Genomic DNA, 26,703 nt, shown 5'->3' on the forward strand with positions numbered 1-26,703 from the left:
TTAGATACTCTGGTACTTTTGTGCCCTTAAGATTATATTTATGGAGGGGGTTTGGAGGGATCACTTCTGAGGTTTATCTTATAGGGGTACAGGTGAATCTTTCTAAGAGTAGAATGTGAACGTTTTAAAGCAATAACTGAGAAAATGACATGAAGGCTGTGTTGACCAGTTTGATGGAAGTATTTCAGATTGCATGTGAAAACCCCACACTGTACCCCAGAAGTGCATTAATGTACATAGTTACCATTTAATAAAAAAAAAAAAGATTATATTTATGGCAGTGGGCCTCCCAACTTAGAAAGCATCAGAATTATCTGGAAAACTTGTTAAGATTTCTAGGCCCCATGCTACAAGTTTTATTCAGAAGGTTTGGACTGAATTCACAGTTTTGTATTTCTACAAAGTTCATAAGTGAGTCTAGTGGTACATGTCCAAGAAGAACTTCTTGAGAAGCAATGTTCTACCTGAAAACACAGCTTTATAAAAATTTTTAAGCTGGAAGTACAAGATTAGATCTCTAATGGTACATGTCCAAGAAGAACGTCTTGAGAAGCAATGTTCTAGCTGAAAACACAGGTTTAAATATTTTAAGCTGCAATTTTCATTTTTGCCAAATTTGGGGGGGTGGTAAAGTGCTTTGTTCACCCAAAGCAGGAAAAAACAAGAGGGTCTCTATCTCCTGGACTCAGGCAAAAGTATAATGACCTTTATAACAGCACAGGCTTACAAGGCAGAGATTCAGAATGGCTGCTATGACCACTAATTGGATAGGGTAGTTATCGAGGATTGGGGGAGTCAGGCCATTGGCTGGAACCTCACATAGACACCCAAATAGCCTCTTGTATGATTTTTGCATAATGGTTTAACACACGATGATATTCTTTCCCCAAACTAGAAGTTCTGACTTTTAATTATAAAATGTCATGGCTGCAGAACAGGAAACAAAATGCATGTTGCCCCATATTCTCAACTTCTCTGATTTTAATATGACATGTGTTTTTTAATTTAAAATGCCTTGGCTGCAGAACAGGAAGCAGAGTATACTATTCCTCACGTTCTTGATAACATGAAGTGTTTAATGAAATAAGAAGAGACTTACCTACTGTGATGTACACTGTAAAGGGTCAGCCCTATGATGTAGCTGTCTTGATTCTCAGTCTACGTTCTTGTCCTGAAGGAGAGAAGGAGAGAACTGTTTGGCACTTCTGTGGTTGTACTGCCTTACCAAAGGTAAACTGGTATCATATACAGATTGTCCAGGTCATATGCATCTTTGATACTAACCTAGGCTGTCCAAAAGAAGACAGAGAATCACATTAACTAAGTGGAAAAGGTGTAAAGAAATTTCCCTATCAAATCTCCAACGGGCATGGCATTCTGAAACACAGGAATAAGGCAAAATTTCATTTGTGATATAGATGCTATGTATATATTTCCCTTCATGTTCTTATAATATAAAATGCTCTCTGGGAAACAGTTCTGTCATTTGGTTCATGTTGAAATCATCTCTCAGGAAAAGCAGGACGTAGATTTAGAGATAGGAGAGAAGGAAGTAACAATTGCCTTGTGTCTACTATGAGCTAGATAGACTTTTTAGATTTTCTGTTTGAATCCTCACATCAGTCATTATATAGACTTTTTTCTTCTTTACACATACTTTTTTTTCAATGGAACTGTAATTGTGAACACGCTGTCTCACAGTCTACTAATATAGTTTTGCTGTTTTGTTTGCCTAATTCATAAAAATGGTTGCTTGGAGAAAATTTAGGAAATCTGGCAAGTGCCATCTTGTGACAGCAACTAGAACTGCAACCTCCCCATGAGTTACAGGCAGAACTTCAATCACTACCAGACCCGTTTTTATGGGAAAAAGATGGAAACTACATCCAGATAGTCAGAAGCCTTCTCAGGCTTCTAGAATTTTCTATGCTAAGTTTAAGAGTTTTATTTTGGATTAGAATTGGATCATAATGTCTTCAATTATAATATTTCCGATTATGAAAACATCAAGAAGCTTACTAAAAATTGAGAAGATGCCCAAATACATGCAGAAGAAAGCACAACTCTGTACAAATAACCACTATGAGTATTTTCTATATATCTTACCAGAATTTTTATATATATAGATAACTGTATATTACTAGAAACCAGCTTCCGACCCCACTCAAGAGCACGGCTTAAACACTGTTCTATATAAATATCTTCTACATGATCTTTTCTAAATTAAATGAGGTTTTCTTCATGTTTATAACATTTTATCTCAACACTTTCCCTGAATGTGTACAAAATAAATAACTACACATTAATTAAAAAAAATAGAAAATAGTAAAGCCAGCCCTGCCTCTCCAACTATGCAAATAATTCTGTTAATACTTTTGCAGATTTGTCTTCCATATTTGGTTGTATATACTCTGGTAACATACATATTCATTCTTAAGTGAGATCATATGATATCTGTTATTCTATGATTTCCTTTTTTCACCTTATATGTATTTCTTAGACATTTTCAAATCTCTACATGTAGAGGTTCATGTTTCTATTTGCCAAATACATAGTATTTAATTGTATGGATGTTCTATGCCATATATTATTTTAAAAACTGCTTACAGGCATAAACCAAATCACCTGCCTCACTCTTAAACTTAGATGTCATAAAAAAAAATCATTCTTTCTGACCATAGTCATATCTGTTGCCTGAAAGAATGAAATGCAAGGAGGACATGCAGGGCTGTAGTTGACACATAAGACAGGCTACCCATTTGATCAGGTCTAGGAAAATTTCCAGTGTCGGCAAAAGACAAGGGGGATATGGAAGCATGTTTCTGTGTGTCTATGTGTTTATGTATTTGAAACAAAATGGATATGCTGTTTTAGCTTCATTTTTCTTTCACAATTGAAAAAGTAATTATTAAGAAATCTACTATAAAGATGCTACAAGTTAAAAAATCTAACCTGGCCACACAGAAGTGCTAAATGTTAACAAGGGGTTCATTTTCTTCCAGATTTTTTTCTAATCATACATATACATATATGCATCTATCATGTGCAAGTAACTTCAGTCAACTACACATTCGATCCCTTTTCCATGCTCATATACATGTGACACATGCACAGTCTATGTATCAATCAACATATAGGAGTATTCCCCCCATGCTATCAATTCTTCTAAGTTATTTTTCCATGAAAATTAATAGATGCTTACAAAATCAAGCAACAGAATGACTAGCCATGTAAACATGGAATGCCAAGTCAATAAATTCGCAGGAACAGCCATGCTACACTGAAGCCTTAATTTAGAGGCTGTAATCTGATCACCTCTTCTCCTGTGGATTTACAAAGCATTGGAAGATACAAAAATTCCAGAGTATTAATTCCCTTAAAATGCCAGTAATTCTCTCACAACCACACACTGTTCCACCACTTCAAGACTGTCATCTCTATTTGTCTCATCTTTACTACAGGGCCTTGAGAAGTTACTAGAAAATAACAGCTTTATGACAGTCATTACCTTGAAGCTTCTTGTCAGCTGCAGCTTGGTGAGAGGCAGCTCCTCCTCCAAGACTGGCCAGACACAGCTCCTTTCCAAGGGACTCAAGGGGAGGCTCCGCCCTCTAGCTATGACAAAAGCAGCAGGCCCCTCCCTGAATTAGAGGAGGGGGAATTGTCAAGAGAAACCGCTGAAGTGTTGAAGTGGAGGAACGTTCTTTTTCAAAGAACTTTAAAGTGAAATAGCAACAAGTGTGTTTAATTTTCATTCAAATCCTTAGGGTATGTGATTGCTTAAGAAAAGAGGTAGGTGGCAAATCATCTTACCATATAATGAAAACCCAGTTAAACGTATTTTTTAATGTTGTTTTCTTCCCTTCTCTGGCATCTTACCGCTACAGTTGAATTTAAAACCCAGCCTGTCAAGCTCCATTAAAATGAACCAATAAAGATATTGATTGGGATTGCACCAAAATTGCACACTATTTGAGGGAGAATTTGCTTCTTTATCATTCTTTTTTACAATTCTTTTTTTTCTATTTCTAGGACATGATATAGCTCTCCTTTTATTCTGTCCTCTTAATCCCTTCAGAAAAGTTTTAGAGATTTCTTTACCTATGTGGTTATTTCTGACTAGAGGCTGAAAGTCATTAGTTTGGCAGGAAAGTACCCATTTTATACATCCTTATCAATAATTGGCAATTCCTTTTCCTTATGTTTTGTTGTTTTTCACTTAGGCAATTTAATGGGAGGGGAATTAATTTTCAAAATTTTACATATCTTTATGCATATGAAATATACTTTGAATATTCTCTTCATTAAAATTCTGTGTTAAATTTAAATGTAGATTTCTGATTTCACTCAGAAATTCAATGTTAAGTATCACTAGTGATAATTTTTGCAAATAAAGTATCTTATTTACCCTCTGTATCATATAATATGTAGTACTACTCCTATATACAGTTTTCTAAAATCAATCTTTATAAAAGCATTAATTTTGGAATAAATACCAGTACATTAATGAATGTAATTTTTAGCCTGGTGAATTACTGAGGACTCTAACAATTAGAGTATCTTATACCTTGAGCTATGAATAACCCCTAAATCTCAGAAGTTCAATCCCCAAAAACTTAATTTTGCTGATGTCAAAGTTCAAGATAGGTCATTACATGCCCCCAAAGGGGCAGAGTTCTCTTTTCCAAGAAGTCATTGAGGGACCCAACCTTCTTTTATCCTGTGGCTCTACCATCTTCTGGGGCCTTGAAGTCCTTCACTGCATTCTTTGCATCTGACTAGCACACAAAAGAAGAGGGAGGATAGAGAGTCCTGTGGAAGGGTTTAGTGGCCAGATCTGGCAAACACCACTGACAGCCACAGTCCACTAGCCAGAACTCAGGCATGGAGCCCAAACTGCCATAAAGCCTGAGGAATGTAGTAACTCTCTGACCTCAGGAGGAAAATTAAACAGTATGGTGAACACATAGCATTCTCTCTGGCACAGGAAGTTTTCCCTTTCAATCTTTTCTAGACTTCTGTTATTTCTTTAATGCATTTTTACAATTGCACGTGATATTTATAATGAAAGAGACAGAAACTTCTATACACTGTGGTTGCCCACCTGAAATCCACTCTTCATTGTTCTGTTAGCAGAACCCCAGTTGTATTCAGGGTGGCAGTATAAGCTCCTAAAATATTACTTTTTCCAGATTCCCTGACTGCAAACCATGGTCATGAGATGGAATTTCTTGCCAAAGAATGCAAACAGAAATTGCTGTGAGAAGGCTCCTCCAAAAGGTGGAGGTGGGCATTTTCTTCATTTTCCCCTTTTCCCTTGCTTCCTACAAATATGAACATGACAGAGTTTAAGCAGCCATTCTGAACCAAGAAGTGACTTAGAGAAAGGATACAACTCCCTAGAGATGTGTGATCCTGGGCCTCTGAATGGTACACCACCTCACCATTCTCCAAACAAAATGCAAAGAAAAAGATTAACTCCATGGATATTTCAGTGTTTTATAGGACATGGACAAGCATAATACCACAAAATAATAAATGCTAATACTATACTGCTAATATTATTATAATGAAGATAGATGATATTATATATATGATAATATTTAATAGCTATCAAATTTTTCTATATGCCAGGCAATGTTATCAGCACTTGACATAGTATCTCATTAAATAATCAGTTGGTTATTTTCTGGAGGAGAGGCTCATAACCAACTTATTCTGCATAACAATAGTAATGTTATTCTTAATAATGACAATGACAGTAGAAGCCAAAAGTGTTTTCTTACCATGTGCCAGGCACAGTTCCAAGTGCCTTAATCATCAACCCCCTTGATTCTCATAAAAACTTGTTAGGTGCATATAATGAGTATTTCCATTTTGTAGATGAGGCATTAGAAAGGTTAATGAACTTTTGCAAGGATGTCTAGAGAAATTTTGCATATGGGATTTGAGTTATGATACTTTGACTCCAGAATCCATGATTTTAATCACTAAGATATATTGTACCTACCTCACTGCAAACTCTATAAATGTGTACTAAATGAATGGAGGAATGAATTAATAAATTTGAAATAGTTATGTACTGGGAGTCACTGGAACTTAAAGCTGAATATTTTCCTTGGTTCTGCATATAACTTTCCCCTCTCTCTACCTCCAATTCTTTTTTTATTTCTCTAAAACAGTCTAATATAACATAATGTGATCATGGGAGTGAGTGACATCCAATCACCTTTGCCAAATTCTATTGATTAGAAGAGGACACAGGTTCTGCCCATGCTCAAGGGGGACAGGATTATACAAGGAAGTGGGCCACTTAGGGTGTGTCTTCTGCCACAAGAGTTCAGATATAGTTCATAATATATTAGAATATTAGAATAGTTCATAATATATTAGACTCTCAGCTAAAACAGAGTCTAATATAACATAATGTGATCATGGGAGTGAGTGACATCCAATCACCTTTGCCAAATTCTATTGATTAGAAGAGGACACAGGTTCTGTCCATGCTCAAGGGGGACAGGATTATACAAGGAAGTGGGTCACTTAGGGTGTGTCTTCTGCCACAATAGTTCAATTCCATTTACATGTCATTTTCAAAAGGACAAAATTATAGCTACAATGGAAAGGTAAGTGTTGCCAGGTGTTATAGGTGGGGGAGGATATGGCTATAAAGGGACAGAACAAACAAGCTGTGACAGTGATGCAAGTCTTGTCTTCTGATGAATGGTGTTTATATGAATCTACACATATGTTAAAATCCATACAACTCTATGCAAAAGGGTAAAGTATAGGGTATGATACACTTTAAAGTATGATTTTAATGTATAGTAATTCAAAGAATAAAAATTTAAATGGAAAAATGTAGCAATAAGTATTATACATATAAAAAGCAACTAATAATTTATAAGTATGTTTTAGAAACCATCTGCTCCTTCCTAAAGCATATTTAATAACAAAAACACTACATAACACCCAGACATATTATTTATTAAAAAGTGCCAGTTCTACCTACACTTAGGATATAAAAAGCCATGAGAATGTCACCCATAACTTAACAATCATAAATCTCTAGATAACCTACAAAATCATTACTTTCCTTGAGTGCATCAAGTAACTGAGTTAAAGTGAATTCTGAAGGATGACCAGTACCTTTAAAGAGAGACAGTGCCTGGTGCATACATCATCTCACCTTGGTCAGAGAATGTACATAGAAATCTCATTTATTGTAAAACTGGTATTTTAATGAATTTTTAAAGGACTAGCTGTGTCAGTTTGGAATATCTGGAGCCCCAGAAACACCGCCAAGTTCTTTCTCAGGGTCCTCAACTAGAACCTCACTAAAATGAAGGGACAAAGCAGGAGGCCTAAAAAAGCCCAAATCATTGATTCAGATATGTAGGAGGCAATCAGCTGTTGCTGAGGGACAGACAGACCACTCCAAAAACTTCTATCCAAACCCTTCTAACATGAGGAGCAAAGTCCGGAAGCCACTAGGGAAGAAGCAGCAAAGTCTTTCCTCCTAGTCTCAGGCAAAAATGTATTGCTCGTGAAGAAATGGCAGAAGCAAAACTCATCCACCTAGGGGGAAAGGAATAGGAAACTCTCTCAATCCCCAGAACAAAGGCAGAGATCCACTGTCACTGGGGGAGAAGTAGAAGCAAAACTCCCTTCCACTTGAGGAGATCCTTTCAGGCCCAGGATCCTACATGAATAAAAAATAGCCTCACTACTGGGTATCTATCCAAAGGGAAAAAATCAGTATATCAAAGAGGTATCTTCACCCACATGCCCATCACCACATTATTTACAATAGCCAAAATAGGAAATCAACCTACCTGCCCATTAACCCATGAATGATAAAGAGAATGTGGTATATGTACATAATGGAATACTATTTGGCCATTAAAAATAATGAAATTATATCATTTGCAGCAACAGGGATGGAAATGGAGGTCATTATTGATAGAATCAAGTTACCAACCCACCCAGGAAGGATCCCTTTCCTGGAAAGCATGACCCTCCCAAGAAATAGTGAATGGATCAATCCAGACCTCCCTAACCTTGTCCTACCTACCTGCCCAGCTAAGGCTATGGACAGACTAATCCCAGCTGCCCTACCCATTTAAATCCCTGTCTGCCATATCCCACATGTGGATTTCTTCCTGGTCAGGAATCTCACCTCACCTGCACTCCAGGTAGAATAAAAGCCACTTTAATTGCCTGAACTGGATCTCCATCTTCTTTTTTGTCTCGCACCTCAGAATGATTTTTATCTCTGGGACCAGAACCTTTCCATTATGTGAAGTGACATAACCTTGGTACAGAAAGACAAATAGTCCACGTTCCTGTGCATATGTGGGAGTTAAAATAGTTGATCTCATAAAGGTGGAGAGTATCATGATAGATACTAGAGGCTGGGAAGGGTGTGTAGGTAGGGATGAAGAGAAGTAAGTTAAGAAGTACAAACATACAGTTAGATAAAAGGTACAATTTCTAGCAATTGATAGCAGAATGACTATAGTTAACAACAATGTAGTGTACTTTTCAAAATAGCTAAAAGAAAGGACCTGGATTAATCTCAATACATAGAAATGATAAATACTCAAAGTGATGGATACCCCAAATACCCTGACTTCATCATTCTACATTCTATGCATGTAACAAAATATCACATGTACTCCATATATATGTAAACTATTATAGATCAATTAAAAAAGAAAGTGGAAAATAATCTAATAAATCTAAGCTATTGGCACACAAGAAAGCACTGATTAGCTATTGCTGAGGAAGGGGCAAGCAAATATCTCTCACCAAAGACCAACCACAGATACAAATCAGAGATTACCTGCCATGGGGAGAAAAGAATGCTTGGGAAAACCCTACCTTCAAAGTCCAGGTGCACAGGGCCTCCCTGAGGTTGACGCTAGACAGGACAACAGAAAACACTTCCGCCTTACCATGAGCCTATCACCTAATTATTACCACAGCTTACTACTGTGAAATGGGTAAGAGCATAAAGAAAGAATCCCCTCTGGTGATACACGTGTGAAGGGACTACTGACAATTTAGGGTAGAGAATCATTGACAAAAATCCTCTGTGACTCAAGGCTCCAAGTGAACCACAGATGTAAGTTATACAAGTCAGGTGACAATGAAGTGAGAAAAGGAGGGACAATTCTCTAACATATTATACAACACCAACACCAGCATTAACCAGATATCAAAACCTTCCCCCAACAAGTGGCAAGAAAACTACAGCCCAGTATTTCTCATACACAGAGACACAGAAATCCTTAACAAAATGCTATTAATCAAAACCAACAATATAGAAAAAGGATAATATCTCACAACCAAATGGAGTTTACCCTGGGAATGGGAGGATGGTTCAATACTGGCAAATCAATCAATGTAATTCACCATATCAACAGACTAAAAAGAGGAAAAAATCCTTTCTAAATTGATGCAGAAAAAGCATAAACATTTCATTAACATTCATGATAAAAACCTTTCAGCAAAGTGGGAATTAAATGAATCTTCCTGAACTCAATTAAGGGCATCTATAAAACAAAACAAAACAAAACACGACCTCCCCTACAATTAACATCATATTTAGTGGTGAAAAATGGAATGATTTTCCCCTAAAATCAGGAACAAGGCAAAATCACCACTTATATTCAACGTTATATTGGAGATTCTAGCCAATAAATGGTGTCTTAAAAATAAATTTATGGCATACAGTATGGAAGGGAAAAGGTAAAATTGTACTTGGATACAAGATGATCTAAAAACTCCCAACGAATCTAGCAACAGGGAAAAAAGATAAGAGACCTATTAAGTAAATTTAACAATATCACCAGAAACAAGTTCAATATAAAATAATTGATTTTATTTCTATATAGTAAAATTTGGAAGTTGAACTTTTAAAAAAAAAGTATGACTTATTTATAATAGCATCAAAAACTAGGCAAGGATTAATATATGCAAGATCTCTATGCTGAACACATCAATATACTGAAGAGAGAAATTAAAGAAGATCTAAATGAATGGGCGAATATACCATGTGTTTTGAATGCAATACTAATTTTAGAGTGCAGCATCTCCTTAAAATCATTGCAATCTCAATAAAAATCCCAGTAGGCTTTGTGTAGAAATTGAGAATGTAACTCCAAAATATATATGGAAAAGAAAAGGAACCGGACTAGACAGACCACTTTTGAGAAAGAAATAGAAAAGTTAGAAGACTCACACTATCTGATTTCAAGTCTACGGTAATCAAGACACTGTGCTAATAGCACAGGATTGACCTATAGATGAACACAAATAGACCAGCAAATATGGTCCATAATTTTTTCACAAAGGTAATTAAATAAAGAAATGATAGTCTTTTCAACAAATAGTGCTGGAACAATAGCATATGTAAAAATATTCATCTTGAAACTCAGAGCTGAGACTATATAGAAAAATGAACTTCAAAATGGGTTACTGACCTAAATGTAAAGCCCAAACCTTGTAACTTGTAGAAGAAAACAAATTAGAAAATCTTTGAGACTTTAGGAAAAAAATTTATTAGGATACAAAAAGCATAGACTATAAAAATTATAAATTGGACATAAAAAATTCTGCTCTTTAAATAATAAAATAAAAAGTGAAAGAAATCCCCACAAAGTGGGAGAAAATATTTGGAGAACACATGTGTGATAAAGGACTTACATCCAGAATATATAAAGAACTCTCAAAATTCAATATGACTAACAGCCCAGTAAAAAAGGGACAATTTAAACAGACATTCACCATAGAAGATGTACAGACAGCAAACATGTGAGAAGATGCTAGAAACCATTAGTGATTAAGGATATGCAAGTAAAATCCCTAATGGTTTTAGTGATGCCATTAGCACCTTTATAAGAACAGATAATGTATGTGCGAACAATGCAACCTAAATATTGTACGCACATGTTAAAAATATGTATAAAAAGAATAGATAATATAGAAAAGAAAAAATCCTAATATTATCCACATCTGGCAATAACACAGAACAACTGGAGCTCTCATACACTGCTGATGGAAATCAGATATATCACAGGCACTTTAGAAAATAGTTTGATAGTTTCTGATATAGTCAAACATACACTTAGCATAAAATTGAGAAATCTCACTTCTAGGTATTTACTCAAGAGAAATATAAACTTATGTACACACACAGACCTGTTCTGCAAAAGAACAGCTATGAATCTGCTAGTGAGTAGATACTCAAATTGTAGAACATCCATAGAATTGAATACCCCCCAGCTATATTAAGGAATAAACTATTGATGCAACAGGGGTGAATTAAACAAAAATATGCTAGATGAAAGAAGCTGAATGCCAAAGGCTATATACTGATATGATTCCATTTATATGACATTCTGGAAAATGAAAAACTGTAGGGACAGAAATCAGATCAGTGGTTGCCAGGAATTGGAGTACAGAAAAGGTATTGACTATAATGGGGCAGAAGAGAACATTCTGGAGTTTTGGAAATGTTGTACAGCTTGACTGTACTGGTAGTTGCATAATGGTATTATGTTTATCAAAGCTCATCAGACTGCACACCTAAAAGAGTGAATTTAACTCCATGTAAATAATACCTCTTTAAACCTAAGTCTTAAAAAAGGCATCCAATCACAGAATATGTCTTATATAAGGCATTTGTATTTTACTGTGAGAGTAATGAAGATCAATATAGGAATTTTGATTTGTACTTTGGATCAATGATAGAAAAATAGGTTGGGGTTCCATAGGTATGTGTAATATATCCACCGGAGCATAGAAAGAATATGTTAAAAATTCAAACTGTATTAATGTCTTTTTTATTCACTTCTTTGCTTTGAAGCATGGGGAGAGCATCTAAGACACTTGACTTTTGATGCAGTTATATGTAGTACAACTCTTTCTACAAATATATATCTTCACTAAATATCTCTTTTACTGAGAGTTAGCATAGGACACATGTCAAGAAACCAGATGACATCAGCATCCTATAGTGCAAGAATTTTATCACCATTGGCAGAAACTTTAACAACACTGTCATTTGCATGTACCATTCAACCACATAAATGGAAAGGGAGGAAGGAGAGAAGGAAAACTGGAGGAAGAAAGGAGTAAAAGCCAAAATGCCAAAATGCTATAATCTGGAGATACTGATCTAAGAATATGCCCCCAGTGAAAAGCAGAAGCTGAGTAAGAAGGGCGGAGAGAGATGGAGAGAGAGGGAGTGAGAGAGGGAGGCAGAGAAACAGAAAAATAAAGAAATGTCAATATTTTTAGTGCATAAGGTCCATATAAAAAGTAGAAATGGTTAGAACACTTCCAACACTGTGAGGGGACCAGAGGCAAAAGCAAGGTAACTTTGGACGTACAAAAGAGTCAATGACCCCCTAAGGCAGAGGCACAGCAATTCAATCTGGATATAAACAAAGAATTCAATCTTATTTTCAATGTTCACTGGCTGATTGTCAGCCCACAGGAAAAGGAAGAACATCAGAGAATAACTTACTAAGATGAGCATCCCAAGTCCCAAAAAAGGCAAGGCAGATAGCGAAACACTGTTACAGCCAAAGGCACTTCATAATCTCTGATCAAATGTATATGAACATGATAGGAAGGGGGGAAAAGAAAAAAAAATAGTGACCTAAAGGTCACAAGGAGATAAACCTGCCACTATAAACGCTTTTGTATTTTCCAGGCAATGCTACAACCTACACAAGCCAACAGATAAAACTGGTAGGAGTCAAGACTCAGGATGAATGGATGGGAAATATTTTAAAATAAAATTAAAGGAAGTTTGATGAGGACCTCACATCCCCATCATTACAGTGCATAGACAAACAAAGCTCTACTACCGTCTGAATATTCAAGTACAATATTGAATCAATAGTACCTAAAATGTCCCATTCTCCCTGGCAATTAACAAGCAAAGAGGAAAACTTATCTGGGATCTGCCTTGGGGAACTTAAAGAAAAAAGGCGACCTCTCCTTGCCTCCCCACTCTGAGGTACCCATAGGAAAAAGACCCAGCTGGAACCAAAATTATTATTGCTGCCACTCTAAATAAAGGTACTTATCAATTCTTTAGTGAGGAGACAGGAAAAACTGTTAAAGATACAACGTCTAAAGTTCAAGAGTTTCTCAGGCAAGTATTACGGCAAACTTGTTAGGTGTCTCAATTTCTCAAGTAATATAAAGGCACAGGTTTAAGACTTAATTTAGGCTCGGCGCCTGCAGCATAGTAGTTACACCAGCCACATATACTGAAGTTGGCGGGTTCGAACCTTGGCCCAGACCAGCTAACCAATAATGACAACTCCAACAAAAAATAGCCAGGCATTGTGGCAGGTGCCTGTAGTTCCAGCTACTTGGGAGGCTGAAGCAGGAGAATCACTTGAGCCCAAGAGTTTGAGGTTACTGTGAACTGTGATGCCATGCCACTCTACTGAGGGTGACAAAGTAAGACTCTGTCTCCAAAAAAAAAAAAAAAAAAGACTTAATTCAAACTCTGCTAGCAGACTAGCAGAAGAACTAGTGGTACCAGGTATTACAAGGTTAAAATAATTTTTTCAAGCTCAGTGACAGGTTAAGCATGTAGGAAGAGGTAGCTATACATGCAGGTAAAAATGGAAAAAGAAGGAAAAGATGTTCAAAACAAACCACACAAGATCTGAATATACACATGATTTGTTGGTACATCAGGGCACAGACTAGAAATCAGTGAACTCTCAATCATATAAAAAAAATCCTTAGGTCACTGGACTATGTTTGACTTTCTGGTTTAAACAGAAAAGCAGTTATTTTAGAAGCCTCTACTGCCTAGGGCTACAAAATAGTTTTTTCCTTCAATGGCGTGTCCATATTTTCTTGAAAACGCACAAGGAAGATTGCATTAATAATTTTGAATGGGCAGTGTTAGAGGATACTCATTGAAAGAAAAGGCAAAGAAAAAGAAAATAAGAAAAGGATTGGTTTTTTTTCTGTCAAAAGTGAAAGAAGGTGAATAATGAAAATGGAGAAGATTTACAAAAAGTGAGTAAGTACTGGGCACCAGACAGTGAAACCTACTGTAGTTGGGGGGGGGGGAGGTATTTGAAAATTCAAGGAAAGAGAAGTAGTTCTATAATACCCCAATCTGCAGACCTTATTACAGATATTAAATTTAGGGAATGAGTATGTGTGTGTATGTGTGTGTGTGGTGGAAGACAGGCAGGGAGAGTACACTGGGGCCATTATTTCTGCTACTGAATGTTTTTCTACTTCAAAGCCTGTCCAGGTTTATTCTAGGGGGATCATTTTTTAACTCTTCTAAGCTGCCAGTGCTACCTTATCTACCCATAGCAGCCAGACTCAGATACTAAGGTCTGTGTCTCCTAGACTAACCCTGGCAACAACACAATGACAGTGACATCATTTAGAGGATGAGCTCAGGAGGCGACAGATTTGGAATGGCTGTCATGGCTACCTGTTGGACAGGACTGTTTTCAGTTGGCTGGGGCATGCAAGTCTTCCATAAATAGACATCATTATGACTACTGCATACTTTCTTCACAGGGGCTTAGCATGCTTAATACTTTCCTAACACTAGAATCTGCAGTTTTTTAATTTAAAATGTTATGGCTACTGAGCTAGAAGCAAAATAGATTGGAGTTTATATTCTCCACTGAACATGAAATGTTTAGTGAAACAAGGGGAGTCTTACCCACTGTCACATGGATTGTGGAGGATCTGGCCCTGTGACCCAGCTGTCTAGAGTCTCACTCCAACTGCTTGTCTAGCAGGGCCTTTGCTCTGCTTAGCACTTCTGTGGTTGCACTGCCCTTCTGTGGCTCAATGGGTACCACATGCAAACTGCCTCGGCCACAAAAATCTCTGATACTAACTGTCCAAAAGGCAGACAGGGAATTATACCGACTACACATAAAAAGTGTAAAGAAGCTTCCCTACCACAACTCTAACAAGGGACGTTATATGATGCAGACGCCATACTTATTTTTCTTCATGAAACGCTCTCTGTGTCACAGTTACGTTATTTAGCTCATGATGAAATCGAAACCTTCAGGAAAATTATGAGGTGCAGACAGGAGGGAAGGGAGATAAGGAGAGAAGGGAGGTAATTTTACTAGGGGCCAGATTCTCTGTAGAAGCATGTTTTATCATTCCTGTTTGAGCCCTTACATCAGTTCTTGGGTGAGGGTTTTTCTTACACGTACATTTTTTTGAATGTAATCTCAGCCACACTTTACATGCTGTTTCATAGTCTGTTAATACAAAATACGTTTCATTGCTTTGTTTGCTCACTTCATATCAATAGTCCAGAGAAAATTTAGGATATCTGGCAAGCGCCATCTTGTGACCAAAACCAAAACTGTCACTACAATGTCCTCGTAGGAGAGGGTGGGAACTACATCAAGCCAGCCAGCAGCTTTCTCAGGCTTCTAGAATATACCGTGCTCAAATTTCAAATTATGTTATGCATTACACAAAAAAAATGGAATCTCGGTGTCTTCATCGCCAAAGGTCTGACAACAGAGAAATAACTGTATGCTAATTGAAAACTGAAAATAGGAGAAAGACATATAAAAAAAAAGACATATAAAAAAGTATAATTCAGGAAAGACAACATTATTATTCCCTGTGTATCTTTCCATGTTTTTTCTTTACATAAATACACGAATGCTTATCATTTCAAATCAGCTTTTTACCCGGCTCAAACTCATGGTTTTAGATTTTTCCCCTATCCAGACGTATTTTCAATGTGATTTTTGTCAATTACTTCAAATACAATTTTCCCCTAACTCTGCAACATTTCATCTCAATCCTTTCTTCCAATATTGTTAAAAATGAATATGTATGTATTAAGGATTATTTAAAAATGGAAATTGCAAAGTTCATCCTGTCTCTCCAAACACACAAATAATTCCATTAGCACGTCATTCTGCAATACAGGTATGAGGTGAAATCTGCGATGCAGATGCCGTGCTTATTTTCCTTGATTTCTCATTCTATGAAATGTTCTCTCTGTCTGTTATGTTACTTGCCTTGTATTATCTCTGATTTGGTTAAACATATTGTATTAACCTAGTCTTTTATCTTTAAATGACATCATATGGTGCTTGCCATTTTGCAATTTGCTTTTTCCATCAGTGCTACTTCTCAGAAATCTTTTCAAATCACTACAAGTTCATACTTTTATCTGTCAGCTATCTAACATTCCACTGTATAGATGCAGGACACCATCTCATACTTTTAAAATTGTGTATAGACATAAACCAAATCCTCTGTTTCTCACTCATAAACTTAGATGACATAGAAAAATGGTTCTTGTTGACAGTGCTGTGCCTGTGGCCCTAAAAGATGGGTTGCAGAGAGGACACACGCAGGTCCCTGTAGTTGATACAGCAACCAGGCTGCCACTTAATCAGGTCCAGGAAAAATTCCACTATCAGAAAAAGACAAGCAATGTATTGGGAATGTGTCTCTGTGTTTCTATGCGTATTTATTATTTGAAACAAAATGTGTACAGCTGCATTTTGTTCTTCTAATTATAAAAATGATTATGGAATAGGGCAATTCTATAAAAATGCTGAAACAGTGAAAATATTTTTTTAAAAAACCAGTAATCAGAGTTAACACTCAGAGATGCTTACTATTAACATGGGAGTCTAGTTCCCTCCGTAAGGAAAATGCATATATATTTTTTACAAGTATTATCACTTGACAGCATATTTGAATCCCTTTCCATATGGATGTACATTTATATTTTTATCTGGATGTTTCCTTCACTTTATGTCTTTACGTTTTCCTAGCAGTTATTTGGGGGGTACAGTTAATAAGTGCTGAAAAAAATATATAATAACATCTGTAATGAAGATAGAAAAATGGAATGCCACGTAAAAAAAAAAATGAACATGAACAGCATGCCTCACTAAAGTCTTAATTTAGAAGCTGTAATCTGATCGCCCATTCCCACACTGAGGACTTTAAAAATATCAGAAGAAACAAAAATTCCAGAGGATTAATTTCGTCCCAGTAACAGCAATTCAACCAAAACCATATTCCCTTCCACCTCTCCCAGGCAATCAATATCTTATTTGTTTTTCACTTTAATACCAAGGCCTGAAGAAATTCCCAGAAAATAACTAGCTTTAAGACAGCCATTACCTTGAAGCTTCTTGTCAGCTGCAGCCTCGTGAAATGCAGCCCCTCCCCCCCAGACTGGCCGGGCACAGCTCCCTTCCAAGCGGCTCACCGGAGGCTCCGCCCCCTCCCCGTGATGGGGAAAGCGGGGGGCCTTTCCCTCCATTAGACGGAGGAGAATCGCCAAATTAAACTGAAAAGATGTTAGCACACTTGATTTATATTTTTTTAAAAAAGAGATTTTAAAGCACGTGAAAGAGGAATGGCAACATGTGTCTCTTTCATTTACATGTAGGTGATTTCCTAGGGGAAGAAAAAAAAAAAAGACACGCTTTTATATACGAAACACCCCGTGAGGACTATTTTTTACATGTTTTCCTTGTCTCTTCTGTCACCTTATTTCTAAAATGATTTTAAGATCCATCTGGTCAAGCTCTGTTAAAAAGCCTGGCTAGGTCCCTGTTTGTGACTGCAGTGAATTGATACATTATTTTATGGATAATTAATTCCCCGCAATTTCAATTCTTCTGGCCCTGGGACATAACACTTTTTTTTTTTAATTCAAGTCCTTTAGAAAGTTTCATAGTTTTTTTTTTTTTTTCCCCAACTACAGCCATTTCTAAATGTAAAAAAATCAACCAAAATGCTTAAAGGCATTGTTTCTGAACGTACCCAAACTGAAAACAAAAAAAACTATGGTAAAAACACAGTAAGTCAAATTTGAAAAGAGAAGAATACATTTGACAAAATTATTTTCGATGCAAAAAAATATCTCTAACATCGCAAGACTGAGGCAGGAGGATGGCTTGAGCTCAGGAGTTTGAGGCTACAGTGCTCTGTGATTGCTCCTGTGAAGCCTGGACAACCTATCAAGACCCCATCTCTATTAATTGCCACAGTGGCTTTTACATATTAATCATAAACTGCAAAGTTAAAATATAGGCAAAGGATGCAAATAGATGATTCACAATGTTCTGAGGGAATAATATTTCCTTACTCCTGCTATTTCTTTGAAAGCAAACTTAAGCAGTTCAATTACAAGTATTTCTGTGTTCTGTACCATTGCAAACCTCTCAGCTATTTGATTAAATTTGCTTAACTTTGGGGGTCTGGTCCTTTTCTGAGGCCCACTTGATTCTTACAATAATCAACATCCCGCAACTTATCTTCCCTCTGGACTAAATGCCCTGAAATTTACCTCCCGTTTGTACCAAAGCTGGCATTTTGGCTTCCATCAGTAACTCTATTTGTTTTGTTTCAATTGATTCAATTTGTTCACTGGAAACAGGGAACTGCTACTTCCCTGGTTTCCTCAAAACCCAAGCGTTCTAAGTAAAAGTTAAAACTGACCAATATATAAAAGATATTCGCCTCCTCTAATAATCACAGCGATGCAAATAAAAACACCAATAGGATGTCCTTTTTCTAATTTGACTGACAAATAAATTCTCAAAGAAAGGAAAACAGCAAGAGAACAAGGAAATGGGCAATGAGCTCATGCTCAGTGTCACAAAGCTGGGAAGAGGACAAGATGAAATCAGTCAAAAAGGTATGCCCTTTCTCTACCAGTATTCTCTGCCTCTTGGGCTTAGAATCCTGTTTCTTTGCTAGAACCAAGGATGATATCATCATTCACTTTCAGATTATGAGGTAACTGGTGAATATGACCCCAGAGTGAGGGTTAACCTTGTCTCACATCCTCTTCAGTGAATACACTAGTGAACTACAACTTTACTACATCTTTAGTAATTACCATACTTATCTTTGCACTCTGTCCATACAGCTACATTGCAATAATGTACACAGTTATGCTATAAGAAATAAAAAAAAAAATTTGTGCACTATGCTTTTGCATTGATGATACATAGCATCTGCATGGTGGCTTTCGCTTCACCTTAGAGAAATTACGACCAGTCTCTTTTGTGTTGCAGAGGCATGGAAGTAACTACTCTTTCAGACATGGCTAATCCTGGACAGGGGCTGAAAATAATGTTACTCAGAGAAAAGTGCCATTTTTGCTCCACTCTCATTAACAATTGACAATTTCTTGTTCCTGTGCTTTGTTGTCTGCAACTGCCAGTTGGATATGGAAAAGACTGTATTTCTGTCTTCTTTGGCTGAGCTTTTCTATTCATAAAATACTCAAGAAATTAAGATTTAAATTTAGACTTTTCTATTGACTTTAACCTTGAAGTGTTATTTCCCAGGAAGCATTAAAAGCTATTCATTACTGATAGATAATGACTCTGACGTTTAGGGCTCTTAAGATAATGTTAGAGTTTAAAACAAAATTATAACATCTAGGTAAGTGAAGTGAATGAGGCCCTCACAATCTCAACCGAAAACCCCTTTATCACAGTGAACATGTAAACACATCTTCTGCTACATCCCCACCCTTCAGGTTAGAGAAACAGCTGCATTATGACACAGCTCTTCCTGTAATGAACAAAAGGAGAAAAAGAAAACTGCATTGGGGATTCTAAAGAAAGGAAAAAAAAAAAACATCATTCTTCCAGAGACCCATAGCAGAAGGGTCAAGTTGGGGCAAAATTGTTCTTGTAACCAATCTGAAAAAGACGTCAAAGGGTTCTTAGGTAAGATATACTGTGGATTTCTGGTGGCAGGACCCAATGTTAATAAGCCTGTAAGAGTTTTTCACCAAGGCATTATGAAACAAATAGCCAAGAAGTCAGACAGTTGTGGGTTTGAAATCTTCATTAGCTCAGCAGAGATAAAACTTTCAAATTCTTGACAACTATAATACATTTCCATTACCATATCCTAGATAACATAGTTAAGAAAGATGCACAGGTTATGCACATCCCTGATATTAATCTAGGCTGTCCAAATATCAAATGTTAAGCTATATTTAATGATATAATAAAGAAGTTTAGCTGCCTGGTTGTCTAGAAAAGCTGTTTTTATGAAGAAGCCTCCTACTGGCACTGAGGCTAGTAAATGGTTCTCATCTGTTATCTTTTTGTCCCCCTGAAACTTTACAAAGTAGTGATAACCAGATTAAATTAAGTCATGGCAATAAAGAAAAGGGATGCTAAATGATATGAAGGCTATGTTAACCTGTTTAATGAAAATATTTCAAATTGTATATGAAAACACCACACTGTACCCCATGATTGTATTAACATACACAGCTATCATTTAATAAAAAAAAAGAAAGAAAAGGGATGATATCAAGTTTACTTTCCTAAATAGAAATAAGGTAGACAATGGGAATGGAGACAACATAAAAACCAGAAAAATAAATAGTGGGTATCAGACAGAATTGGTCAGAGACAGGGAACATATTTTGAGGAGAGGGAACAGAGACAGAAATATTCTAACACAAACCTGATGCCTCATCCTCACTTTTTCTGTTGTATAATACAAAGGGAATGAGTGTGTGGGAAAGGCTTTGATGGGATCGGGGACATAATTTGGACGTTTGTATCCCAGTGAGTTGTCTTAAGTCAGTGGTTCTCAATCTGTGGGTCGCGACCCCTTTGTAACATTGAAAATACATCCTGCACATCAGATATTTACATTATGATTCATAACAGCAGCAAAATTACAGTTATGAAGTAGCAACAAAAAATAATTTTATGGTTGGGGATCACCGCAACATAATCTTAGGAGTCAGAGATCTGTGATGGTTACTGGGAAAACTTAAATGTGTTAAACTGCTGCAAAATATTTTCCAAGAGAATACGGGAATGTGCTTCATAATGATATTTCAGTGCATCACAAACTGTATGCATGATGGTGGTGACATAAGATCATAATGAAGCCACTGTAGCTGTCATAACACCTCAGGGCAACTCACCCATTTGTGGTGATGCTGGTGTAAACCTACTGTACTACCAGCCACATAAAAGTAGAGCACATACAATTATGTACAGTGTATAATGCTTGCTAATGACAATAACCTTGAAAAGGATAAATGTTCTTAGTTTGTGTATTTATTATGCTATACCTTTTATTGTTATTTTCAAGTGTATTCCTTCCACTTATAAAAAAAAAATCCTGTAAACTGTAAACCAGCCTCAGGCAGGTCCTTCAGGAAGTATTCCAGAAGAAGGCATTATTATCATCCTAGGAGATGACAACTACGTGTGTGTTACTGCCCCCGAAGACCCTCAAGAGGGACACGATACAGAGGTGGAAGACAGTGAAAATGAGGATCCTGACTTGTGCACACCTAGGCTACCATGTCAAAAGTTAAAAAAAATTAAAAGTCTATGAAGTCAAAAATGTACAGTAAGCTAAGGTTAATTTATTGAATAAAGAAAATTTTGAGTAAGTTTAGCATAACCTAACTGTATGGGGTTTATGAAGTCTACAGTAGTGTAGAGTACTGTCCTAGGCCTTCACATTCACTCACCACTCACTGACTGGCTCATCAAGAGCAACTTCCAGTCCTGCAAGCTCCTTTCATGGTAAGTACCCTATATGAGAGTACCATTTTTAAATTATATCGTATTTTTACTGTAACTTTTCTATATTTATATATGTTTAGATACACATATACTTACCATTGTGTTATAACTTCCTATAGGCGTCCATTGTAGTAAATGGTACAGAGGTTTGTAGCCTAAAAACAAGAAGCTGTACCATAGAACCTAAGCTATATGGCTGTACCATCTAGGTTTGTATAAGTACATTCTGTGATATTTGTATAACCTCAAAATTGCCTAAGGACACATTTCTTAGAACATGTCCTTGTTAAACGATGCATGACTGTGTACAGATGTCTGAGAAAGGAGGTAAGCCATTGATCAGGACACCCGAATAACCTCTTCCATGATTTCTTCATAGTGGGGTAATAATACATGAGGTTCTTTACCAAAATTAGAAGTTATGACTTCTAACTACAAATGTTACAGCCATAGAATAGGGAGAAAAATGAACTGTATCCCAAATTCTCAACCCAATATGATTTTAATATGAAATGTGGCTTTTAATTTAAAATGCTATGGACTACAGAGTAGGAAGCAAAATACATTATTCCCCAAGTTCATAAAATATATATATATATGTATATATATTTTGAGACAGAGTCTCACTCTATCACCCTGGGTAGAGTGCTGTGGTGTCATAACTCACAGCAACCTCCAACTCTTGGGCTCAGGTGATTCTCTTGCCTCAACCTCCCATGTAGCTGGGACTTATAGGAGTTCACCACAAAGCCTGGCTATTTTTTTAGAGACGGGGTCTCGCTCTTGCTTAGGCTGGTCTTGAACTTGTGAGCTCAGGGCAATCCACCAGCCTAGGCCTCCCAGAGTGCTAGGATTACAGGTATGAGCCACCACACCCGGCCTATAAAATGTTTTAAAATGAAATGTTTTGTGAAATAGGAAGGGTCTTACCTACTGTCAGGTGGATCCTAGAGGGTCTGGCCCTATGGATCCAGCTGTCTTGATTTTTCACTCCAACTGCTTGTCCAGCAGGGCCTTTATCTTGCTTGGCACTTCCGTGGTCGCACTGCCTTTCTGCAACTAAGCTGGGATCATGTGCAGATTGCTCAGGTCACGTGCAATTCTGGTATTAGCTAGGCTGTCCAGGAGAAAGAAAAGGAATCAAACCACTTACATGGCAAAGGTATAAAAATATTTCCCTACCAAAGTCTCCACAGGTGTATCATTATGAAATTAGGAATGAGGTGAAATCTCATCTATGATATAGATGCCGTGTTTATTTTTCTTCTTCTAGGGGGAAATGCTCTCTGGGACATAGTTATGTTATTTAAGTTCATGCTGAAATTATCTATTTCAGGAAAAGTATTAGGGAGAGACAGGACATAAGGAAATAACAATTGCCTTGCATCTTCAATACGCCAAATTCTGTTTAAATATTAAAAAAAATACTTTGGGCTGGGTGCAGGGGCTCACGCCTGTAATCCTAGCACTCGGGGAAGCCGAGGCCGGTGGCTTGCCCCTGAGCTCACTGCTTAGAGACCAGACTGAGCCAGAGCAAGATCCCCGTCTCTAAAAATAGCCGGGCGTAGTGGCAGGCGCCTGTAGTCCCAGCTACTCTGGAGGCTGAGGCAAGAGGATCACTTGGGCCCAAGAGTTTGAGGTTGCTGTGAGCTGTAACACGACACTTTACTGGGCCACAAAGCGAGACTCCGTCTCAAAACAATAACAACTTTCTGTGGGCATCCTCACATCAATCCTCATGAGGAGTTTTATTTTGTTATACCTATGCAATTTTTAAACAAAATTTCAATCTCACATTACATGCTATCTCATAGTCTGCTAACAACAGATGTTTTCGCTGCTTTGAACACCTCTTAAAAATGGTTGCCCCGACTAAGTTTAGGAAACCTGGTGATCGCCATCTTGTGGAACAAACCGGCACTGCAGACAATCAAGTATTTAGAGAATTGGGGGTGGGGGGGTGGAAACTACAGCCTAGCTTTCTCAGGCTTCTAGAATTTTTCATTCTCAGTTTAAGAGTTGTGTGCTTATATTATACAAAAATTGAATCATAATGTCTTAATTTTAATGTCTTTATTATAATATATCTCAGATATATTGCATATATTTCTTCATCTACTGAATTTCCAAGAAAGCAAATTCACACAATAATGGTCAAAATATAATGGTTTGGTCTATCCTTTTCTAAATTTTTCCTCCAAACACTTACAAATGTGCATGTTTTTTGCAGCTATACCTTTTATTCTTCCAGTGATATATATAGCTGAACAACTTTCCATATGAAAAACACATGGAAATATTTTATTTTCCACATAATCTTTTTATGACTTTATAAGATTTGTCCATATTACAAAAATATCATCTCATTTTTTCATATTGAAAATCATTCAAGATTGCTCTTTTCAAAATAAAATTTTTTAAATGGGGAGATATAATATGTAGAAGGTTAAATTGCTCTATTTCTCTAAACATGTATCCCTGATTAATAAAGTAGCAGGTGTATTTCCAGATTTCTCTTACATATACTGTACCAATACATTCCTTTTTGTAAAAAATGAATTTAGGCGATAAATGACATTCTGCTATTTATTTTTAGAATATATCTTAGACTTCTTATTGTGCATTTAGAGTTAGGTTATTATTTTTACAGCTGCATAGTATTCAACATTATGATGTACATGACTACTCCTAGTAATTATATGCTTTAAATATTTTCCTAATTCTTTCTCAAGAGTATACAGATAAAACACTTTCTGTTTGAACCCAGAGTCTGGACTAGAGCCAAAATATTCCAACTGTAAGAAAAGCACATGCAATCAGGTAACTAGTCTTCTCAGATTAGATCCATAGAAAAATCCAACTGCCCCTAATGACAATGGTGTATATATGGCTGTTTAAGTGTCTATAAGAAAATGGATTATTCCCTTTTCGGTTCCATTTTTGTTTCCAGAAGAATCTAAAACCACATAAAATATAATGAAGAAAATATATATCATTAATCCATCATTTGTTTACTGCTTAGAGTCTAATCCCTTTGATGTTTTAATCACATATATGTTTGAATATACTATTCAAAACTACATTTATTCACTTACATATTTGAACATCTTTCTATGTTTATATATGTTTAACACTATCTTGGAGAAGAAAGTAGGTTCCTCTCTGGATTTTATTTTATTTATTTATTTATTTATTTTTTCAGTTTTTGGCCAGGGCTGGGTTTGAACCCACTACCTCTGGCATTAGGGGGCCAGTGCCTTACTCCTTTGAGCCACAGGCGCTGCCCCCTCCTCTTGATTTCAAATTTTCATCTCAGTTTTTATGCTGACACAGATGCTATATGCTAAGTGAAATAGGGAAGACAGAAGTGGAAAATTTCCTCTTTTTCCCCTAGACAGACTTTGTTACTAGATATATGGTTTGTTGTGTTTTATTATATTTAGATATATCTATTATGTTTATCTTTCAGATTTTTTATATTACAGTACAAGCAGGAATAAAGCATCCTCTTGATAGACAGGCAGAGATATAGACAAAGATCGTCTTCTGCACATCATTAAAACAGCAAAAATATTAAGACATTGAGTATCCCCGATAACCAAACTGCTAATTCTGAGGCACGTGAATCTGCGAAGTTATATATTACTCTCGATTACTATAAAAACTCCACCCAAACAGTACTATTTGTTAGAAACACAACACATCCAAAGTAATACAGAAAACTAACGTCCCTGCCTAACAGCTTAATATTTCATTCAGGATGATAACCTTTTCTTTCCAAGATAAGGAAAATCAATTGCACAGATTTTCTTTCATCGTTGACTTCAGCCACTGCCGCTTTTAGACTGAACTGTAAAACGTTCTATTCAAAAGTTAGCTTTAGCAACCTTACCAAGAATTTTGAAGAATTTTTTCCGCAGGTGTAATCCGATCACCACCTCCCCCACCGCGGACTTTTAAAATATCTGAAATAACAGAAAATCCAGTTATTAAGACGATTCGCCCACAACGATGCTCCTTTCCCATTACTCCTAAGCAGCAGTACCTTCTTTGCTCCCCTTTCCTGCAAATCCTCAAGAAATCTCCGAAAAAAAAACTAGCGTCTACGCCAGCCATTACCTCCGAGCTGCTTCTGCTCCGCTGAAGCCCCGGACGACGCCAACAAGTAATGCGACTCCGCCCCCAGCACTGGCCGGCGCCGCGGCTTGGAAGCTCCTGGAAGATGCTCCGCCCCCACGCAGTGATGGGCAAAGCGGGAGGTCCTCCCTCCACTAGGAAGGAGAATCGCGAAGTTAACCCGAAAGACAGTTCAAGGCAAGAAATATTTCTTACAGAACTTTAAAGCATAATGGTTATATATGTCTATTCAACTGCCGTTTCAACCCCTAGGGTCCCCCCCCCCCAAAGAATAGTCCCTACATATTTTTTCCTGGCCCTCTGTCGTACTTTATTTCTGGCTAATTTCAGACTTACTGGTCAAGTTCCACTAACAAAAAAAGATATTAAATATCTTGGCTGTGATTGCCGTGGATTAATATTTTCCTTTACGTAGAATTAATTCTGTACAATTTTGAATCTGAACCTAGGACATCAGGCGTCTCTCCTTTTATTCAAGTTTCTTATACGTCTCTCCTTAGCTCATTTCTAGAGAAAAAAATCCTCACCGCAAATCTGATTATACTGAAGTTGGGAACAAAACAGACCTATGTCAATGGTAAAGCTGCCAGAGACGGAATTCAAAAATCAGCCACCAACTTCGGAGTAGTTTTGTTTATTCGTATGATTAGATAAATAAAAATATCCCTAACTTAGCTCGTATATTTCAGTAAGAAAGAAACAATAAAGTAAAGAAAGGGGAAAAGGACAGAGACAATTCTCAAAGTTCTTACCTTCTCCCGATAAGTGCTTCGCTGTGAAGCTCAGCAGCGCAACTTGACCGAGCTCGAGCTCTGCCTCCAGACTGGACAGAGACACCTCGAGGCTGATATATATAACGTTGGTGACATCAGCACTTCCGATAGTTGCCTTTCACTCCCACCATTAAACAGTAGCATGAGATTTATTTTCCCTTCTTAATAAAGCTAACATTTTGGTTTCATCTGTT

This window comes from Otolemur garnettii, unplaced genomic scaffold (genome assembly GCF_000181295.1).
Source record: "Otolemur garnettii isolate 467f Iridium unplaced genomic scaffold, OtoGar3 scaffold00216, whole genome shotgun sequence".
Taxonomy (NCBI): Eukaryota; Metazoa; Chordata; class Mammalia; order Primates; family Galagidae; genus Otolemur; species Otolemur garnettii.